General features: G+C 44.9%; 1 pseudogene; it reads right to left on the reverse strand.

The window, feature by feature from the left end:
• Positions 1-2,382: 2,382 nt before the first annotated feature.
• On the reverse strand, positions 2,383-14,045 carry LOC135534044 (glycine receptor subunit beta-like; annotated as a pseudogene).
• Positions 14,046-14,283: the final 238 nt, after the last annotated feature.

Raw genomic sequence — 14,283 nt, forward strand, 5'->3', positions numbered from 1 at the left:
TGAAGACCTCCCCTTCCTCAGTTCACTCATCAACTCATCCCTACCATCTCTGGAGACCTCCCCTTCCTCAGTTCACTCATCCCCTCATCCCTACCATCTCTGGAGACCTCCCCTTCCTCATCCCCTCATCCCTACCATCTCTGGAGACCTCCCCTTCCTCACTTCACTCATCCCCTCCTCCCTACCATCTCTGGAGACCTCCCCTTCCTCACTTCACTCATCAACTCATCCCTACCATCTCTGGAGACCTCCCCTTCCTCAGTTCCCTCATCCCCTCCTCCCTACCATCTCTGGAGACCTCCCCTTCCTCACTTCCCTCATCCCCTCCTCCCTACCATCTCTGGCGACCTCCCTTCCTCAGTTCACTCATCCCCTCCTCCCTACCATCTCTGGAGACCTCCCCTTCCTCAGTTCCCTCATCCCCTCCTCCCTACCATCTCTGGAGACCTCCCCTTCCTCACTTCCCTCATCCCCTCCTCCCTACCATCTCTGGCGACCTCCCCTTCCTCAGTTCACTCATCCCCTCATCCCTACCATCTCTGGAGACCTCCCCTTCCTCACTTCCCTCATCCCCTCATCCCTACCATCTCTGGAGACCTCCCCTTCCTCACTTCCCTCATCCCCTCCTCCCTACCATCTCTGGAGACCTCCCCTTCCTCACTTCACTCATCAACTCATCCCTACCATCTCTGGAGACCTCCCCTTCCTCAGTTCACTCATCAACTCATCCCTACCATCTCTGGAGACCTCCCCTTCCTCAGTTCACTCATCAACTCATCCCTACCATCTCTGGAGACCTCCCCTTCCTCACTTCCCTCATCCCCTCCTCCCTACCATCTCTGGAGACCTCCCCTTCCTCAGTTCACTCATCCCCTCCTCCCTACCATCTCTGGAGACCTCCCCTTCCTCAGTTCACTCATCAACTCATCCCTGACCACTGACTTCAGGATGGCCCGAGTCGCTCCTCTACTCAAGAAACCAACACTCGACCCATATACTGTATACTGTTATATTCATGTATAGATGATACTGTATATAACCCCATGTTAACATGCTATATATTCTGTTATATTCATGTATAGATGATACTGTATATAACCCCATGTTAACATGCTATATATTCTGTTATATTCATGTATAGATGATACTGTATATAACCCCATGTTAACATGCTATATATTCTGTTATATTCATGTATAGATGCTACTGTATATATCCCCATGTTAACATGCTATATATTCTGTTATATTCATGTATAGATGATACTGTATATAACCCCATGTTAACATGCTATATATTCTGTTATATTCATGTATCGATGATACTGTATATATCCCCATGTTAACATGCTATATATTCTGTTATATTCATGTATCGATGATATACACTCTCCAGACAGTTTATTAGGTCCGCCGCCCATTTCACAAATATGGGTTAGAGACAGTGGGTTGTGTGGCTGTGTCTTGCTATATAAAGCAGGCATCGAGGCATTCAGTTACTGTTCAACTGAATGTTCGAATGGGCAAAACTATGTGCCAAGCGCGCCAAATTCAGTATCTCAGAAAACAGTTTGTTGATGAGCGAGGTCCAAGGAGAATCTGTCTGCCTGAATTTTTGCCTGTCTGTCTGCATATCTGCCTGCCTGCCCGTCTATCTATCTGCCTGCCTGCCTGTCTATCTATCTATCTGCATGCCTGTCCATCTGCCTATCTGCCTGCCTGTCCGTCTGCCCGTCTGTCTGTCTGTCTGTCTGTCTGTCTGTCTGTCTGTCTGTCTGTCTGTCTGCCTGCCTCTGCCTGCCTGTCCGTCTGCCCGTCCGCCTGCCCGTCTGCCTGCGTGTCTGTCTGCGTGTCTGTCTGCGTGTCTGTCTGCGTGTCTGTCTGCGTGTCTGTCTGCGTGCCTGTCTGCGTGTCTGCCTGCCTGTCCGTCTGCCCGTCTGTCTGCCCGTCTGCCTGCCCGTCTGTCTGCGTGTCTGCCTGCCTGTCCGTCTGCCCGTCTGCCTGCCCGTCTGCCTGCGTGTCTGTCTGCGTGTCTGTCTGCGTGTCTGTCTGTCTGCCTGCCTGCCTGCGTGTCTGCGTGTCTGTCTGTCTGCCTGCCTGTCTCTGGGCGGTTACTACATTGAGAAAGCCAAGCCGTATAGGATGAGTTCTAATCTAAGATCACTTCTACATGTTGGTTCCCTGGACACAGATGAAGCCTTTTTTTGGATTAAGTCCAATGGACTTTAATCTATTGAGAGAGCAGTCCAGGACTGGGCCTTATCCGAGTCCGGGAAACCAGCCTCGTAAAAGTAGGATTGGGGTTCATGGGCAAGGGGTCAGGGTTAGAGGTCAGGGATTACAGGTCAAGATAATTTACTACTTTATGTTACTATAAAAAATGGGAATACCCACTGACATTCTCAGATATTAACACACACACCTTCCCTCCCTACAAGTAGACAGACCAGTATATGACATTGAAGAAGAGGAAACTGAAGGGGAACAGAGCACGTGCGTACAGGTCGATGCGTTTGGCTGCAGCGGGGATGACAGGTTTAGGGGCGGGGCTTTCTTGTTGTTCTTGGCCTGTGATTTGCCGGTTGCCCCGGTAACCTCAATGGGCTTGCCATAGCAGTCAAAGTTAGAAAGCTCAAAGTCTCTGGGGAGAGATCCCACAATGCTGAAGTCATTAGAGCGAAGGTCTGACTTAGATGTACACACCTTCTTACAGCGGGTCTCCACCACCTACAGACACAGACACACCAGTTAGTAAAAGAGAGATGTGTAGGAGGTAAATGATCAGGAGAGAGAGAGTGATAGAGAGAGAGTTATAGAGAGAGCAATGTTGGGAACATCCTTTAAATTGTATTGTACATTTCCTCAGTGAAAACAATGTTCTAAGCAAATATGAAATTTTCACCAAATTACTGTAAACGACAGACCACGTATTCACCCTGCACACCCTAAATGACAAACAAACAAACAAACCAAAACAAAGGCAAAGTCTTTTCATGCTTTGTTGATTTAAAAAATATTTAAACTCAAATTTGGCATCAGGGTCTGCTATACAAATTGATGGAAAGTGGTGTTGGGGTAAAAACACAACATTATAAAACCCATGTACATAAACAAGTGTGTGGTTAAAATTGGCACACACACATTTCTTCCCACAGGGCCGTGGGGTGAGACAGGGATGCAGTTTAAGCCCCACCCTCTACAACATATTTATCAACGAATTGGCGAGGGCACTAGAACAGTCTGCAGCACCCGGCCTCACCCTATTAGAATGAATTTGAAGTCAAATGTCTAGTGTTTGCTGATGATCTGGTGCTTCTGTCAACAACCAAGGAGCGCCTACAGCAGCACATAGATTCTGACAGACCTGGTCCCTGACAGTAAATCTCAGTAAGACAAAAATAATGGTGTTCCAGTTGCCAGGACCACAAATTTGATGTATTGTTGTTTCTACCTTCTTGCCCTTTGTGCTGCTGTCTGTGCCCAATAATGTTTGTACCATGTTTTGTGCTGCTACCATGTTGTGATGCTATGTTGTTGTCTTATGTCTCTCTTTATGTAGTGTTGTGGTGTCTCTCTTGTCAGGATGTGTGTTTTGTCCTATTTTTGTTATATAATTTTTTTTTTTAAAACCTAGCCCCCATCCACGCAGGAGGCCTTTTGGTCATTGTAAATAAGAATTTGTTCTTAACTGACTTGTCTAGTTAAATAAAGGTTAACAAAATAAAATACAAATTCCATCTAGGTTCTGTTGCCCACGAGCATACACAAAAAAAACTATACATACTTCGATCTAAACATCAGCGTCACAAGTCATTTCCACAAACCTGTGAACGATCTGAGAGACAAGGCAAGAAGGGCATTCCAAGCCATCAAAAGAAACATACAATTTTACATACCAATTAGGATCTGGCAAAAAATATTTGAATCCGTTATAGAACCCATTGCCCTTTATGGTTGTGAGGCCTGGGGTCCACTCACCAATCAATAATTCACAAAATATCTTCTGTGTACCACGTAAAACACTAAATAATGCATGCAGAGCAGAATTATGCCGATACCTGCAAATTATCAAAATCCTGAAAAGGGACGTTAAATTCTACAACCACCTAAAAGGAAGTGATTCCCAAACCTTCCATAACAAATACGTGACCACTGTGACTGACCCAAAATGAAGGAAAGCTTTGACAATGTACAGACTCAGTGAGCATAGCCTTGCTATTGAGAAAGGTCGCCGTAGGCATATCTGGCTCTCAAGAGAAGACAGGCTGTGTGCACACAATTGTTTTTTTCTAATCTACACACACTATCCCATAATGACAAAGCAAAACCAGTTTTGTTTTTTTTGAAATGTTTGCTTATTTATAAACAAAGAAAACTGGATTATCACATTTACATATGTATTCAGACCCTTTACTCAGTACATTGTTGAAGGACTTTTGGCAGCGATTACAGCCTCAAGTCTTCTTGGGTATGACGCTACAATCTTGGCACACCTGTATTTGGAGAGTTTCTCCCATTCTTCTCTGCAGATCCTCTCAAGCTCTGTCAGGTTGGATGGGGAGCGTTGCTGCACAGCTATTTTCAGGTCTCTCCAGAGATGTTTGATCAGGTGCAAGTACAGGCTCTGGCTGGGCCACTCAAGGACATTCAGAGACTTGTCCCGAAGCTACTCCTGCGTTGTCTTGACTGTGTGCTTAGGGTCGTTGTCCTGTTGGAAGGTGAACCTTCTCCCCTGTCTGAGGTCCAGAGTGCTCTGGAGCAGGTTTTCATCAAGGTTCTCTGTACTTTGCTCCATTCATCTTTCCCTCAAACCTGACTAGTCTCCCAATCCCTGCCGCTGAAAAACATCCCCACAGAATGATGCTGCCACCACCATGCTTCACCGTAGGGATGGTACCAGGTTTCCTCCAGACATGATCCTTGGCCGTTAGGCCAATGAGTTCAATCTTGATTTCATCAGACCAGAGAATCTTGTTTCTTAATGTCTGAGATTCATTTAGTTGCCTTTTGGCAAACTCTAAGCAGGCCGTTGTGTGCCTTTTACTGAGAAGTGGCTTCCGTCTAGCCACTCTACAATAAATGCCTGATTGGTAGAGTGCTGCAGAGATTGTTATCCTTCTGGAAGGTTCTCCCATCTCCGCAGAGGAACTCAAGAGCTCTGTCAGAGTGACCATTGGGTTTTTGGTCACCTCCCTGACCAAGGCCCTTCTCCCCGATTGCTCAGTTTGGCAGGGTGGCCAGCTCTAGGTAGAGTCTTGGTGGTTCCAAACATCTTCCATTTAAGAATGATGGAGGCCACTGTGTTCTTGGGGACCTTTAATGCTGCAGAAATATTTTGGTATCCTTCCCCAGATCTGTGCTCTACGGGAGATCTCCAGACAATTCCTTCGACCTCATGGCTTGGTTTTGCTCTGACATGCACTGTCAACTGTGGGACCTTATATAGACAGGTGTGTGCCTTTTCAAATCATGTCTGTCATGACGTTACCCTCTTTGGGTACAGCGATCACCATCCCTCTCTCTCTCCACCATCCCTCTCTCTCTCTTCCCCCTACACCAGGCTCTGTTAGGCAGGTCATAAATTCCTGGAGGAGATTCTTCCTCATGGCCAGACAGTCTAGAGAGAGTGAGTTTTCATAGAGAGAACAAAGGAACTTCTTCCACCTCACAGAACTTGAGAACTGAACAATATTTATGTTCTGGAGAATGTATAAACAGTGGGTGAAGTAGCCAGCTACGAACTAGTCCATTTGTTACAATTCTGTGAAATTAATGAGAGACAATACAGCCACATGACCATAACCCTGTTTATACAAGAGTCTCAGTTGTGATGCTTGCATCTAATTGTTGTATAAAATGAATGAGTAAAGATGAAACCATTTGAAATTATGTAATGTGATTTTAAACTGTTTAATGAAGGAAACACCAATTCCCTTTGGAGTTTAACTAAATCATAGGCCAGACATTGATCTGGCGTCGTGGGAGCAGCCCCTTTCCTCTCCGAATATAACCCCTACCATGGGAATTTATCTTCAGACCATGCTTCTCTCATCACAGAGGGCTACGGTTTGAGTTGAGACCAGCTTACCTCGATAACCACGAGAGGGCTAAGGATTCAGATGATTGCTGACCATGTGGTTAAACTCTGAGACTCAAAACGACAGAATAAGAACAAATCTTTGATACCAAATTCCTAGCTGCAGACTAGTAATTAGTATCATCGAACGCGAAGTCCGACAACCGCAGAAACATCTATTCCATAGCAACATTGCTGATTGTTACTCTGAACTATCCATTCTAACCACAGCAGAGAGAGAGAGAGGGCGGACAAACTCTCCAACAGAAACTAACTTTTCAACAGAGATCCCAATGACACACTGAGCGTAAATATATATATATTGATTGCAATTATTCCCGAATGAGTGAGCGTTCATGTGCAAAGGATTAGCATTTCAATTGTTATAATTATCAACTTTGTAGTGTTATTTTTTATCTCAGTCGACCCCCACTTCTCTTTTGTCCACCGAGCCGCGATACCGGTTTATCCCACTAGGGAACCAACATTCCTCTATCATTTCCTTGTATCCATATCTATTTGTTTGTTTGTGCATTTCTGTTATTATTTAGTTAATAAATTATTAAGACAATTGATGAATGGATGACTCGTAGTGAAGACTGGGTTTGTGCAGATAACCAACAATTTATGATGTTTGGAATGAGACTAACGTGAGGTAAAGAATAATTAATTCATTAGAAGACTAATTGATCAGATATTAAAATATCTGAAGAGTTTTATTAGGAAAATTATAACTTTGTAATGTGAAGATTCTCCTTGGTGCCCCGACTTCCTAGTTAATTACATCTACCTGATTAGTTAATCACGTAATAATAATTACAGAGAATTGATTTGATGAACTAAATAAGTCTTCAGTTTAATGATGCAAAAGACACGACATGTCCAATCAATTGAATTGACCACAGGTGGACTCCAATCAAGGTGTAGAAACATCTCAAGTGTATTTTCTGTTATTGAATCCATTTTAGAATGTATTTATTTTTTATTTCACCTTTATTTAACCAGGTAGGCAAGTTGAGAACAAGTTCTCATTTACAATTGCGACCTGGCCAAGATAAAGCAAAGCAGTTCGAGACATACAACGACAGTTACACATGGAGTAAAACAAACATACAGTATCAACAAGTCTATATACAATGTGAGCAAATGAGGTGAGCTAAGGGAGGTAAAGGCAAAAAAAGGCCATGGTGGCAAAGTAAATACAATATAGCAGGTAAAACACTGGAATGGTAGATTTGCAATGGAAGAATGTGCAAAGTAGAAATAAAAATAATGGGGTGCAAAGGAGCAAAATAAATAAATAAAATTAAATACAGTAGGGAAAGAGGTAGTTGTTTGGGCTAAAATATAGGTGAGCTATGTACAGGTTCAGTAATCTGTGAGCTGCTCTGACAGTTGGTGCTTAAAGCTAGTGAGGGAGATAAGTGTTTCCAGTTTCAGAGATTTTTGTAGTTCGTTCCAGTCATTGGCAGCAGAGAACTGGAAGGAGAGGCGGCCAAAGAAAGAATTGGTTTTGGGGATGACTAGAGAGATATACCTGCGGTAGCGTGTGCTACAGGTGGGAGATGCTATGGTGACCAGCGAGCTGAGATAAGGGGGGACTTTACCTATCAGGGTCTTGTAGATGACATGGAGCCAGTGGGTTTGGCGACGAGTATGAAGCGAGGGCCAGCCAACGAGAGCGTACAGGTCGCAATGGTGGGAAGTATATGGGGCTTTTGTGACAAAACGGATTGCACTGTGATAGACTGCATCCAATTTGTTGAGTAGGGTATTGGAGGCTATTTTGTAAATGACATCGCCAAAGTCGAGGATTGGTAGGATGGTCAGTTTTACAAGGGTATGTTTGGCAGCATGAGTGAAGGATGCTTTGTTGCGAAATATGAAGCCAATTCTAGATTTAACTTTGGATTGGAGATGTTTGATATGGGTCTGGAAGGAGAGTTTACAGTCTAACCAGACACCTAAGTATTTGTAGTTGTCCACGTATTCTAAGTCAGAGCAGTCCAGAGTAGTGATGTTGGACAGGCGGACAGGTGCGGGTAGCGATCGGTTGAAGAGCATGCATTTAGTTTTACTTGTATTTAAGAGCAATTGGAGGCCACGGAAGGAGTGTTGTATGGCATTAAAGCTTGTTTGGAGGTTAGTTAACACAGTGTCCAAAGAAGGGCCAGAAGTATACAGAATGGTGTCGTCTGCGTAGAGGTGGATCAGAGACTCACCAGCAGCAAGAGCGACCTCATTGATGTATACAGAGAAGAGAGTCGGTCCAAGAATTTAACCCTGTGGCACCCCCATAGAGACTGCCAGAGGTCCGGACAGCAGACCCTCCGATTTGACACACTGAACTCTATTAGAGAAGTAGTTGGTGAACCAGGCGAGGCAATCATTTGAGAAACCAAGGCTGTCGAGTCTGCCGATGAGGATGTGGTGATTGACAGAGTTGAAAGCCTTGGCCAGATCAATGAACACGGCTGCACAGTAATGTTTCTTATCGATGGTGGTTAAGATATCGTTTAGGACCTTGAGCGTGGCTGAGGTGCACCCATGACCAGCTCTGAAACCAGATTGCATAGCAGAGAAGGTATGGTGAGATTCGAAATGGTCGGTATTCTGTTTGTTGACTTGGCTTTCGAAGACCTTAGAAAGGCATGGTAGGATAGATATAGGTCTGTAGCAGTTTGGGTCAAGAGTGTCCCCCCCTTTGAAGAGGGGGATGACCGCAGCTGCTTTCCAATATTTGGGAATCTCAGACGACACAAAAGAGAGGTTGAACAGGCTAGTAATAGGGGTGGCAACAATTTCGGCAGATAATTTTAGAAAGAAAGGGTCCAGATTGTCTAGCCCGGCTGATTTGTAGGGGTCCAGATTTTGCAGCTCTTTCAGAACATCAGCTGAACGGATTTGGGAGAAGGAGAAATGGGGAAGGCTTGGGCGAGTTGCTGTGGGGGGTGCAGTGCTGTTGACCGGGGTAGGAGTAGCCAGGTGGAAAGCATGGCCAGCCGTAGAAAAATGCTTATTGAAATTCTCAATTATGGTGGATTTATCAGTGGTGACAGTGTTTCCTATCTTCAGTGCAGTGGGCAGCTGGGAGGAAGAGTTCTTATTCTCCATGGACTTTACAGTGTCCCAGAACCTTTTTGAGTTAGTGTTGCAGGAAGCAAATTTCTGCTTGAAAAAGCTAGCCTTGGCTTTTCTAACTGCCTGTTTATAATGGTTTCTAGCTTCCCTGAACAGCTGCATATCACGGGGGCTGTTCGATGCTAATGCAAAACGCCATAGGATGTTTTTGTGTTGGTTAAGGGCAGTCAGGTCTGGGGAGAACCAAGGGCTATATGTGTTCCTGGTTCTAAATTTCTTGAATGGGGCATGTTTATTTAAGATGGTTAGGAAGGCCTTTAAAAAAATATCCAGGCATCCTCTACTGACGGGATGAGATCAATATCCTTCCAGGATACCACGGCCAGGTCGATTAGAAAGGCCTGCTCGCTGAAGTGTTTCAGGGAGCGTTTTACAGTGATTGGAGGTCGTTTGACCGCTGACCCAGAGACAGCAGAGGTGTATTTAGAGGGCAAGTTGGTTAGGATGATATCTATGAGGGTGCCCGTGTTTAAGGCTTTGGGGAGGTACCTGGTAGGTTCATTGATAATTTGTGAGAGATTGAGGGCATCAAGTTTAGATTGTAGGATGGGGTGTTAACAAAAACAGAATAACAAAATGTGGAAAAAGGTCTGAATACTTTCTGGAGGCCCTGTGTTTCCCTCAGATTACACAGATACACAAAGAATTAGAAAACAAATGCCATTTATTAAACCCCCATATCTATTGGGTGAAATACCACAGTGCCATCACAGCAGAAAGAGTTGTGACCGGTTGCCAAAAGGAAAGAGAAACCAGTGAAGAACAAAACCTTGTAAATACAACCCGAATGGTGCAGTGGTCTATGAGACTGCATTTCAGTGCAAGAGGTGTCACTGCAGTACCTGGTTCAAATCCAGGCTGCATCACGTCAGTCGTGATTGGTTGATTGATCCTACAGGGCGGTGCACAGTTGTCTGGGGTAGGCTGTCAATGTAAATATGGAACTGTTCTTAACTGACTTGCTTGTCTAGTTAAATAAATGTTTATTTATTTTCCCTTTTGTTACAACACTGTATATAGACATAATATAACATTTGAAATCTCTCTATTATTTTGGAACTTTTGAGTGTAATATTTACTGTTAACTTTTTATTGTTTGTTTATCCACTTGCTTTGTCAACACACACGGTGGTGTTATGAAGTCAGGGCTCTGAGCTGCCTAACGATGCTCTACTGCAATTACAGTATACCCATCTCATCTCTAGATCCACACACACACACACACACACGGTAGAGTAGTCTTGCCTGCAGAGTGCTAACGTGATGAATGGGCGTTCCTCCGGTCCCATTGACAGTGTTAGTTTTAGAAGGAGTCTTCTTCCCCTCTTTCTCTCTCAGAGCCTTCTCTTTAGACGCCATCTTAGACTTCTCCTCCTCTATACGCCTAGGACTGTTTAACATGACCTGAGGGAGGGAGGAGAGAGGGAGGAGAGGGGGTAGAGAGGCAGGGAGGGAGGGGGAGAGAGGCAGAGAGGCAGGGGGTAGAGAGGAGAGAGGCAGGGGGAGAGAGGGAGTGAGGGAAGAGAGAGGCAGGGGGAAGAGAGGCAGGGGGAAGGAGGGAGCGAGCGAGGGAGGGGGGAGAGAGAGAGGCAGGGAGGGGGGAGAGAGAGAGGCAGGGAGGGAGGAGAGAGAGAGAGATGCAGGGGGGGAGAGAGGCAGGGGGAGAGAGGCAGGGTGGGAGAGAGGCAGGGTGGGAGAGAGGGGTGGGGGTAGAGAGGGAGGGAGCAAGAGCAAGCGAGTGACCGAGAGAGAGAGTGAGAGAGACAGACAGACAGACAGACAGACAGACAGACAGACAGACAGACAAACAGGGAGAGTTTTTGTTATTTCATTGAATTGTGAACGCTGTCTGTGTAAACACTGTCTGAGTGTCTGACCTGCACCACTGCGTACTCCACCAGTGAAGCGAAGCCGAACAGCAGACATGCGATGAGCCAGATGTCTATCGCCTTCACATAGGAGACTTTAGGAAGCGCTGACGCCAGAGACATGGACTCACTGGACAGGGACAGGACAGACAGGATACCTAGAGAGACAGACAGAGACACAGACAGACAGATACATTAGAAACATTAGAAACAGACAGAGACATTAGAGACACATACAGACAGAGACACAGACAGACAGACAGAGACACAGACAGACAGACAGAGACACAGACAGACAGAGACAGAGACACAGACAGACAGAGACAGAGACAGACAGAGACATTAGAGACACAGACAGACAGAGACATTAGAGACACAGACAGACAGACAGACAGGCAGACAGACAGGCAGACAGGCAGACAGGCAGACAGACACAGAAAGCAACATTAGAGACAGACAGATCTATTGATGTCATGGTATGATGATGTCATGATATCATACTGTGATGAGGTCATGATCGTCTCCCAGACTGACCTGCTGACAGCCCTCTGGATGAATGGACGGATGGACAGATGGACAGGGACGGATGGATGGATAGACTAGGCCTACAAATAGACATGGGGGAGGGACAACCAGATGAGAAGATAACCTGGTCCAGAACAAACCTCTTCCACGGTAGGGTTAAAGGTTACAGATCATACCCAGAGGAACCCTGACATCAGGGTTGATCCAGAAGGGTTAAAGATCATACCCAGAGGAACCCTGACATCAGGGTCGATCCAGAAGGGTTAAAGGTCATACCCAGAGGAACCCTGGCAGCGCTGGCGTCAGGGTTGATCCAGAAGGACAGCCAGGAGAGAACCACGATGAGAAGAGTGGGGGCGTAGACTCCCATCATATAGAAGCCCACCTGTCTCCTTAATGTAAAGATCACCTCCACACAGGTGTAGTAACCTACACACACACACACACACACACACACACACACACACACACACACACACACACACACACACACACACACACACACACACACAGGGTTATGGATCTTCATAAGAAGTGTACAGCTTTAAACAGGTTTTTTACAATCACTTTGATGTAATTTTTCAAAACTATGGACACGTTTTCCAATTGCTTGGATATAATAGACAAAGCTACGATCATTTGTTCATTGAACTAAAATCATCTGTTCAAAATGACACAATTTAACTTCAAAGTATTACCATTTCAAAATGTAATTCACACATTACATCTGAAATGACTGTTTATTCATGTCATTACAATGATCTAACTATCAACTGATACAACTGCTCAACATGATAAGTAACTGTTGTGTTACTCTTAGTTTTACAGTAAGCCAGGTGAGGAACACTGCAGTGATGTTTTACAGTAAGCCAGGTGAGGAACACTGCCGTGATGTTTTACAGTAAGCCAGGTGAGGAACACTGCAGTGATGTTTTACAGTAAGCCAGGTGAGGAACACTGCAGTGATGTTTTACAGTAAGCCAGGTGAGGAACACTGCAGTGATGTTTTACAGTAAGCCAGGTGAGGAACACTGCAGTGATGTTTTACAGTAAGCCAGGTGAGGAACACTGCAGTTGTTAACTGTTTTTTCTTTTTTGTAGCTAATTATTTTTGCTTTGATTCAAAGAAACCCATGTTGTGATTTTATTGTATTTCATCAATAAATGTCATATTTTGTTCAATGATTCCACTGTGTCTGTAGTATTCTCTCTACTAGTCCTTTTACAGTGACGTATTTACGTTTAGTACCATAATGAAACATCACATATTTTGTACTACATTATTTAATAATTGAACGAACAACGACACAGTGAAACTATTGGTATCTTGTGTGTGGATGATCTAAATTAATGTTCCTATGGTATTTCATGATCAATACGTTATTTGAACCGATGATTCTGCAAGTCACCTGTGTGTGTGTGTGGTACCTGTTCCTTGGTAGAATTTGGTGCAGTTTCCGTACTGTATCTCTTGCTGTTTAATGTCAAACTGAGGAAGAGCGATTTCATCCATCTGGACTGGGTCTGTCATCCACATGAAGACCAGATCACTGGTGGTGTAGCCAACTATAACATACAATAATAATATAATGATATATATACTATAACATCATACAATAATATTGAATACAGCTCAGCGTTCAACCACATAGTGCCCTTAAAGCTCATCAATAAGCTAAGGACCCCAGGACTAAACACAGTCCTCTGCAACTAGATCCTGGACTTCCTGACGGGCCGCCCCCAGGTGGTAAGGGTAGGTAACACATCCGCCACGCTGATCCTCAACACAGGGCCCCTCAGGGATGCATGCTCATGTACTCCCTGTTCACTTATGACTGCACGGCCAGGCCCGACTCCAACACCAACATTAAGTTTACAGATGACACAGCAGTGGTAGGCCTGATCACCGACAACGATGAGACAGCCTATAGGGAGGAGGTCAGAGACCTGGTCGTGTGGTGCCAGGACAACAACCTCTCCCTGAACGTGATCAAGACAAAGGAGACGATTGTGGACTACAGGATAAAGAGGTCTGCCTACGGCGGCCTTTCTCAATAGCAAGGCTATGCTCACTGAGTCTGTACATAGTCAAAGCTTTCCTTAATTTTGGGCCGTCACAGTGGTCAGGTATTCTGCCGCTGTGTACTCTCTGTATAGGGCCAAATAGCATTCTAGTTTGCTCTGTTTTTTTGTAAATTCTTTCCAATGTGTCAAGTAATAATCTTTTTGTTTTCTCATGATTTGGTTGGGTCTAATTGTGCTGTTGTCCTGGGGCTCTGTAGGGTGTGTTTGTGAACAGAGCCCCAGGATCAGCTTGCTTAGGGGACTCTTCTCCAGGTTCATCTCTCTGTAGGTGATGGCTTTGTTATGTTATCTATGCATAGTCAACTTAATAAATCTACCCAAATGTACATATTACCTTAACTAACCGCACATGGACTCTGTACCGGTACCCCTTGTATATAGTGTCCACATTGACTCTGTACCGGTACCCCCTGTATATAGCCTCCACATTGACTCTGTACCGGTACCCCTTGTATATAGTCTCCACATTGACTCTGTACCGGTACCCCCTGTATATAGTGTCCACATGGACTCTGTACCGGTACCCCCTGTATATAGCCTCCACATTGACTCTGTACCGGTACCCCCTGTATATAGTCTCCACATTGAC

Source organism: Oncorhynchus masou, unplaced genomic scaffold, assembly GCF_036934945.1.
Source record: "Oncorhynchus masou masou isolate Uvic2021 unplaced genomic scaffold, UVic_Omas_1.1 unplaced_scaffold_2942, whole genome shotgun sequence".
In the NCBI taxonomy this organism is placed as follows: Eukaryota; Metazoa; Chordata; class Actinopteri; order Salmoniformes; family Salmonidae; genus Oncorhynchus; species Oncorhynchus masou.